The sequence below is a fragment of the Strongylocentrotus purpuratus genome, unplaced genomic scaffold (genome assembly GCF_000002235.5).
Source record: "Strongylocentrotus purpuratus isolate Spur 01 unplaced genomic scaffold, Spur_5.0 spur5_scaffold_9, whole genome shotgun sequence".
NCBI lineage: Eukaryota > Metazoa > Echinodermata > Echinoidea > Camarodonta > Strongylocentrotidae > Strongylocentrotus > Strongylocentrotus purpuratus.
This window is the reverse complement of record NW_022145615.1, coordinates 76,045-85,333: the sequence shown is the minus strand read 5'-3', so window position 1 is coordinate 85,333 and position 9,289 is coordinate 76,045. Positions and strand designations below refer to the sequence as shown.

The 9,289-nt window shown below is 33.6% G+C and overlaps 1 protein-coding gene across 2 annotated transcripts in view; it reads left to right on the top strand.

Annotated features, from left to right (window-relative positions):
- Positions 1–3,199: 3,199 nt before the first annotated feature.
- The window catches only part of LOC100889635 (heterogeneous nuclear ribonucleoprotein K), a 75,822-nt gene continuing 69,732 nt past the window's right edge, over positions 3,200–9,289 (top strand). The window contains exons 1-2 of one of the 2 annotated variants that reach the window (XM_030977197.1): positions 3,200–3,290; positions 6,342–6,401. The gene's annotated coding sequence lies outside the window, so the exon portion shown is untranslated. The remainder of the gene's footprint in view (positions 3,291–6,341; positions 6,402–9,289) is intronic. The other variant, XM_030977198.1, reaches the window with a different exon arrangement.

Below are 9,289 nucleotides of genomic sequence, written 5' to 3'. Positions count from 1 at the left end.
TACCATATTCATAATTGTGCTGTCAGGGATGACTGAGCATCAGGCCTTTCAAAATGTATGCATTGTCAACATCCTCTTGTTCTAAGTTAGGGAAGAAGGAATGAATGTGGGTAACAAACTTTATGTGTGTGTTATGTCATTCCAAAAACAATTGCTCACTTGTTTACATTGATTATTAGGCAGTTAAAAAGAAAAGTTGTTAATATCAAATCAAACTCTAGGAAATGCTTGTTACAGTAAAATTTATTTTGATGATTATAATCGTGACTTTATTCCCATCCCTTGTTTTAAGGTAACCCTTCTCATTGAGTGATACAAAATGAATAAACTTTATTTGGGATGTTATCTTTAAAAAATGAAAGTCTACTGTGAATTTCTTTGATACTTCTTGCATTTGGGTTGAGTAACCTTTGAGTTTTCATTCGCTGTTGGAGATAAACAACTTATCCTCCTTACGCGTGTGATATGGCGCAGCGGACAAGAGAGCAGATAGAACTTAGATATCATGAAGCAAGAAGTTGGTATAGGCTGTTCAAAATAGTTAAAGGTTATCCTATAGAATGAAACAAGGCTCTGTGAAAGTCTAGATACATTGCATCATTTAAACAATGAAGCACTGAAACACAAGGAATGATTTAACTTTTAAAAGGATTTAAGACGTAGAAAGCACATGCATATATGCATACATAGTGATTTTGACAACACTTTTTAAATACGATATATAGCTTCACAAACCAGGAATCCGTCTTGCAAAGCCTATCTCTCAGGTATAAAACCAGTCTGTGAAATATTAGATACAAATGAGGTAGTTGAAATTGCCAATTTACTTGGAGGGTTAAAATCATGGGGTGGTATTCTCATAAGTTAAGCCGGGATTAAGTCCAGACTAAACAAGAATTTTAGTTCACACTTCTATGGAATGCTAGGTTTCATCTTCCTCCTTCAATATTCATGACAAAGATAATCTACCAAAGACTTTGTTGAAATTCAGTTTATACTCATATTATATTTTTCTTCCCATTTCATTGCAAAATTAATTTTTTGGACACTTTTCATTATAGGATTAAAATAATCTTTACAGGGTAAATGAGTTTGCAACAGGCACTTCATAAAAGTGTGGACTAACTTAATAGTATGCGCTACCAGAATACCACCCATAATCTTTGCATTGTATTATTTTGAACATTGTAATTGCTTATTCATTTTCATTATCAATTTAGTGTGTCTGTAAATTGATTCATTGAAGGGAACTCTGAATCAGGCAAATTGATTCATTGAAGGGAACTCTGAATCAGGCAAACAGATTAATTGAAGGGAACTGTAAATTGATTCATTGAAGGGATCTCTGAATCAGGCAAACTGATTCATTGAAGGGAACTCTGAATCAGGCAAACAGATTAATTGAAGGGATCTCTGAATCAGGCAAATTAAGAAATCCATCAAAGACTTCCAGGTTCTTGTCTTACAAAGACTTGCGATTGATCCAAATCAATCGCAAGTCCTCCAATCGATCGCAAGTTTGCAGTCTCCTATATCTTATATACATAGCTGCGATTGATAGCTGCGATTGATATCAATCGCACATAAGTTGTGATTGATATCAACTCTTTGTAAGACGGGGCCAGGTCTACATCATGGTAGCTCATTCTCTGTAAATACGCTATAAATGATATCCAAATGTTATTTTTATAGTAGTGTTGTGGGTGCAATTGCTTGTGTATATTCAATATTACGGATAAGATACAACAAAAAATCATCTTGTATCTTGTCTGGGTAAGATGTGAACATACCCACTGAACAATTCAGTAATACATTGTAATTCAGATAGCCATTAAAAGATACAGCTCAATAAAATTAGTTATACTAAGGATATGTTAAAGATTGAAACCATTTCTTAATCATATACTTGTACCAGTATAGGTATGCTGTCTAGGGAAGATGTGAATATACTCCAGTCTTAATCTTAACAAGATACCATGATCTAGATTTCTACTCATAGTATACACATACAAGATACAAATACATCATGATTTAGATTTCTACTCATAGTATACACATACAAGATAGAAATACATCATGATTTAGATTTCTACTCATAGTATACACATACAAGATAGAAATACATCATGATTTAGATTTCTACTCATAGTATACACATACAAGATAGAAATACATCATGATTTAGATTTCTACTCGTAGTATACACATACAAGATAGAAATACATCATGATTTAGATTTCTACTCATAGTATACACATACAAGATAGAAATACATCATGATTTAGATTTCTACTCGTAGTATACACATACAAGATAGAAATACATCATGATTTAGATTTCTACTCATAGTATACACATACAAGATAGAAATACATCATGATTTAGATTTCTACTCATAGTATACACATACAAGATAGAAATACATCATGATTTAGATTTCTACTCATAGTATACACATACAAGATAGAAATACATCATGATTTAGATTTTTATTGATAGTATACAAATAAAAAATGTTGCAACTAGAATAGATGTCAATTAGTATGTTAAAATAATGATTTAAAATAGTAATTTCTTTTACTCTTGTATTCCGAGACATGTCTGATGCCGGATACTCTATGAAGAATATTGTTATCAATATTCCTTCTCACATTAGCCTCGAGGGCTAGCGATTTAAGCAATCTCAGTAAGAAATGATGTAGACCTAAAGTTTATTTCAATCATACAGATTACATTTAAATATATAAGTGCACATTAATACCATCAATCTGTAATATGCCAAAATGAGTTATTGAGGACATTTCAAGAGAATGAACCCAGTTTCTCACCCCTTTTGAGCATGAATTATTCATAACACTTGGTAGAAATGATTTTACTCTGTGTTTCCCCATCACTTTGCTCTGTATTTTACATCATGTCATACACTGTGCTAGAGTATTAGTAAAAGAATTGGTTGCAGATATATTTTCTCTTGTATGAATATAGAGAGGAATATTACTTGTCATTTTGTTTCAATTAAGTTAACTTATGAATAACACCTTTTTTCTTTATCCCTTGAAATGTCATGTTAGAGCTCAGAATATCACCATCCAAATGCATTTATGACAAGTTGGTAATGGAAAGAATTTCCTGCTCAGTCAGTCAGAAATTATAATTTGATTGAGAATTTATTTTCAAAATTCTATTTCACTTCCCTCTTCTTGATGTTTTCCTTTATTTCAGGCCCATTGACTTGATTTGATTTTGGGAGAGTGCTGTAAAACAAAGAGGAAACAACCATTTTTAATCAGGTGAGTTACTCTCACAAATTTTATTTACTTTTGATTGAGGTTGTTTGCTCATATCGTAATTTTTATTATTGATATTTCTCTCCCTCTTTCTTTGCCTGTGCACGTCTTTTGTCCAATATCTCATATGCTTCTACTTAGTCTTCTATGTCTGTAGTTGTATTTCACCCATGTCTTGCATTGATTGTGTTGCTATCCCCATGTATTCCTGAATTCTAAGATATGATTTTAAGCATCATTCATATGTTTATGGCACAACATTGTTTGTGGAAAGAGTACAGTTTCTTAAAACAGTGAGAAGCTCATTCATTATACGGCTGAACCATTTATATCATGTTTATGAAAACATTGTAATCATGCTAATGAATGAATTAATGCTGTTTCTATATCTACATTTATAGTGAGAAGCAGAAAGGCTATTGATTTATTTCTTTTATATTTTGCCCTTATTAGATTAGATGAAATGTCAGAAAATATGATAGAGGTTAGAAAGTGAATAAGTTGGACAAAGGGGGAGAGAGGGAGAGAGAGAGAAAGGGAAAGAGAAAGAGAAAGAGAAAGAGAGAGAGAAAGGTCTTTTAGAAAGCATACTTTTGCTCTATCTATGCCATGCTTTCCGCCATTCTCTATTTTCTTTAACTGTTTTGTAGAATATAAGTCTCTCCCTTCCAGTTCGTAGCAACTTTCCTTGACCTTTCTTCTCTCTTTATTCCTTTTTCCCTTCTATCCTTCCCCTTTTCTCTCTAGCTGTTACCATCATGCAGAAAAAAACCCTGCTAAATTGGTGAAGAGCACGTTTTAGAGCCATTGTAATGCAATTGCTGCCATGTCTACCAAGGAAATTTTTTTCCAGTTGAAAAGCAAGAGAGGAAAAAGTTGTATTTTTATTTCTAAACGTTTGTATCTTATCTTAGAAATCAAATTGAATTGGAGGTACTCTCACTTTCTGACTCTCTTAGGCATTTGAATAGACTATTGAGTTTTTGTTTTTTCTTTGAGCATGTTATTTATGCTGTCATAGACATGTATTGTGTAACTTCAGGCTTAGATGCCCAAATGGTGTATGAAAGAGCAAGGCCATAGTGCAATCAATAGCTATTGTTTGCTCTCTTTTGCTTCGTGTCTTCCCAACATTCAACAAGATATTACTTAACTGTTGCATTTTTATTATCAAATAAAAAGAGGAGGTGGGTATCACCCGACTCCGATCACAAGCAAGAGAGCCGATTGCTAATGCCTCACACGCTTGCTTCATCAATATACCATTTTTTCCCTTTTACTATTTGGTCTTGCCTTACCACCTCATTTTGGTGTGTGTCAGAAGTCAACCAATGAGAAGGGTTGTGACATGGCCCACAGCCATTGGTAGTACCAGCATCCAATGAGAGCCTGCCATCTGTGGGGCTGCTCCTAGGCATGGTTCATTTGCATAGATGAAGTCAGGGGGGGGGGGGGGGGGGAGGAGGCTGAGTGAATTGTGATTGCATTGCGTGCAAGCCAGAGCCTGGCACACGTCAATAACGGGTCATGGTTTAGCCGAGCCGTGGTTCCGTTTGCACGGTGCATGTGAGGAGTGAAATTTTAAATTATCATCTTAGATTACTTGTACTTTTTCCTTCTCTTATACTTCCCTTGTTATTATTTGTTTATGATTTATATGTTTCTAATATTATTCAGTGGTTGTAAAATCATTTCAGTATGTTCTCTGCTCCTTTTGCTCACCTTCATTAAGATTTAAATACCTTCTTGTATATTGATCAACTAATAATTCAACCTGTAGCAGATTATACTACCTGTCTTCTGAGATCCATGTACATTGAAGTAGATCTTTGCATCAGAAATTAGATAAAGTAGAGAAAGGGAAGATTGTTCCTGCTCTGATGTAGATATATAGAATAAAAGAAAAGGAAAGATGGTTATACAAGTGCTATGACCACATTATTCCTGACCTATGCATAGATCTCTGCAATGAATATGCATTGTGCCAGATATCAGGCAAACATTGTGATTTGGGAACCTACATAAATGTATAAAAACATGTTGGCATGGCATATTTTCTTTATAAAATGCTTTTTTTTATATTATATTCCTGTTGTATCCTTATATATGTTAGGAACAATTCCTGAATGGAAGAGTTTTTGTTTTCATGTATATATTTTTTTATTAGTTAAAGTTTATTTTATGCTGTTGATTTTGATGGAGAGGAATAATTAATACAAACAATTAATTTAAAAATAGAGTTGAGTTTTGGTCATGCAATTCAATTTTGAAAGAAACGTTGTGGAGTCGTTCAGAAAAGGTTGATCATCTAGCATAAGTATTGGTGTGTACTGCAAGGTTCTGGAATCATCAAAATAATAAGAAATTTGGCCTAGTCTTGGTAAAGTAACAAGCACTGTCCATGGAAAGATGTATATGGGACTACACGAACATGTGGCGTAAAAATCTGTCCCGATTTGTATGATGTTACATGCCATATTTAGAATATTGAGGCATTTGAAGAGCCTTGCTTTTTAGGGAGCAGTTTTTATCTGATGTTCTTTCACACTTGCATAGCAACAATGAAAATGTTAACAATTTTTTTCTTCACCTCTTCCTAGAACTCAACCTTCTCTTTAAACAGTGTGAAAGTACAAGAGCTTTATGCAAAAAGTTAAGCAACAAAAATAGACCATATGTGGTGAAATAGTTCTTCTTTCTAAGTTTCAATTACACATCTTGCCACATTAAAATAAAATAGTATTCTTCCTGTTGGATTCATGCAAATACATACTGAAAGTAATAATGATTGCAGCCTTATACATATTTGAAAAAAAAATGGAAATACATAATAGAAATTGGTGTTGATGATGAATAAAGTTATGTTTCATTTGAACACCAATTGATAAAATATGTTTACAAGTCTACCAGTGATTTGGTATTGAAGATTTCTTTAATGAACGCTGGCATTCGTTAAAGGAGAAGATTCAATAAATGTTATGGTTAGGTTAGAATTATACAGCAGAAGAAACCCAATGTAAGTACATATAAATGATTGTTTTCCTTTCATGATAGTTCGGAGAAACCGATGAACACGTCCCACTGGAAACTGGAGCCCATTCATGTTGCACTCTGGTGAGTTTTTGACAAAGGGGTCGGTATAGACTCTTACATTTAGCACTATGGTAATATCTATTTTCTATATGAAAGTATCTGTAAGTGCTACTATTGACACGGTTTCAGCCCAAAAATTAATGCTGATAATAGCCTATGACCCATGCTTATATCATAGCAAAATAAACTTTAAGTTTTATTCCTGTGAGCTCTCTTTGTAATTTGTGTTTTAAAGCCAGTTCTTTTTACACCATGTAATTTGTTGTTTCCATTGGAGCTGTAAGAGTCTTCATAGACCTGAATGTGTATGTGCACCAATGAATGTATTTAGCTGAACAGGTATCCAATGCAAGGAAAGCATTATTTGGGTTTGTTTGTGCAAACATGTCTTAGTTTTTATATTCCTGCCCTGGAGAAAACAATCCTTAGAGATTTGTGGTAGGCTGAAGCAGCTGGTAAAGGAGTGAAGGGGGGGGGGGGGGTGGTGACCAGTAAAGGAGCGAGGGGGAAACAGTCAATGCAAGAACAATTGTATAGTTAAGTATTGTATAGCACAAGTGATAATAATTGTAATGGTAATCTTATAACAGCGAATGAATGTCTTTACATTAAATCCTTTGCTTCTCTCAGCAGCAAATCATACCCAGGAATTTGATCGTCATTTTTACTTTCATATGATTCAATCTATATTTTCTTTGAGAATCCGGAATGGTTGCCTCTATCATGAAGTATATATTGATGGAAGATAGTTATTCTCAAAGTTGCTTTTTGCCTTTTTATCCACAAATGTGGTGGCCGAGATAGGTGTGAATCCTCATCATGCTAGTATTAAAGTAGTCCTCACCAGGATGATGAAAATAAAGTAACTTTTGGGATAAGTTGCAAAATTCCAAAAGTATGCTATGCTTTAATTCATCTTGTTCACTACATTTCAAATATCAACAAGGTAATCTATATCTATATCTTTTCCCCTTACTCCATCTGATATCTCATCCTCATCTCATGAATTGTTGTACTAGTATATATCTGCAAGATGTAATCCATACAAATGGCATAAGTTCACTAGAAATAAACTATTGTTTTAGCTCAAGTGGAATTTAAAAATGCATAATAAAATGCTTTTAGGATAAAAAGTAACACTAAAGAAGTTTACATGTACAGAAAAAGAAAAAGATAGTAGAAAGATAGTAAATAAAAGTATATGAGGGCATATGAACCATGGCATGATAGGAAGCTGTTTGGAGTTGTTTGTGTGTAATGGGGAGCCATTAGTAGATTAAGATTTAATAATTCATGGGTTTGCTTGGCACAGAGCTAGGAGACAGCTAGGGTGAGAATGAGTGTAAAGGGCTGTGTTGTAGGGCGCCTAGGTCGTACATGAGAGGGTGTAATACCAGTATGTTTCTATCAGGAGGTCATTTCTATTTCAAGGGCTTTTATGACTGTTATTGTATTGGGCTATGAAATAGGATGAATCACATTGATATTCTAAAGTTATCAATGATGTACATGTAATCTTGGTGAAAATTTGAGAAACGATTACTTGACTTTTACAGAGCATGGCATTACCTCAAATGGGACTATATCTAAAAGAATATGTTACAATACTGTAGATTATGGTTTTAAAACTTGTACATTGTCTACTGGTATGCATGTATGGAATGCCCTCTTCCACCTATTTATGAACAAATTATCATGACAATAACTACAGTGAATGAAGCTCCATACAGAGTCCATTTCTAGACTCTTTAAAAAAAGAAAAATCACATTTATGATATGCAGTGCATTAAAATGGTTCATAGAACTCGTTTTGAGGTAGGAAAAAAAGCTTGTCTTTGTAGAATCGTTCATTACATTACATTTATATTTTCGGGCAATTGCTGCTTGTGGCAAAGAGAGTCCTCTACATATTTCAGTCTGCTCCAAAAAAGTGCCTAGTGCCATTACAAACTTCCTCATTATCATCCAATGCATATTTGTAATGAAAGGAAAACTGGAAAAATTTGGAAGTGTAAAGTGTTTTTATTTCTTTTTTTGGTTCATTGTAAAGACTTTGTGTTTGGCACATAAGTTCTTTAGAGATACAGAAAAAAAAAGAGTAATTCAGTTTTTGTACTTTTATACTTCTTGAGAGGATAAAATAATCTTGTCTTCTTTTTTGTATATTGAAAAATAAAAGGGACAACATTAAGCTCATACCAATATTGTAATGTTGAAACTTCAAGCTTGGAAAAAAATTATCAGTATGAGCAGTATGTGAGGAATTTGGTATAACACTCATTATTTTCTTTTGCAATGAGAGTATCATACTAAACAATTAAGAAGCAGAGCTTCCCCACACAATACAATGAATTAAATTAGACAAGATCATGGTATAACAATTATTGGTTTAGGGAAGAAGTTGGGTCTTGGAACTCCTTTGTATCTATGGATAAAACTCTTTCAGTCTATACAAGGATAATATTTAACATGAATATCTTGGTTAGGGCTGCTTTGGACTATAGAACATGATATTAAGTAGTTGCACAGTATATACTGATGAAGATTAACCATCTCTTTGCTATGGGCTCATAATTTCACCCATGGATTGGACATAGGAAAGTTGCCTTTATTCTCTGAACTAGCTTCATCTCTAACATTTTATGTCAAATTTGTCAGTGAAATGAAGCTTCACAAGACAAAAGTACCCACTTCATTGTATTTTATGACATTTAACCACATAACGTGGTGACACCACTGAAGTAAAAGACTATATTGTAGCCAGCAGAGTCATTGGGATTCTCTTCTTTCATGGTAGTGCCACTTTAAGAAACCAGAATATGAAGAAAATAACAAAAATTGATATGACAAGCTCAATCGTGTAAATCTTGCGTGCTCAATCAATGGGTCGAACAGTGCAAACAAATGGG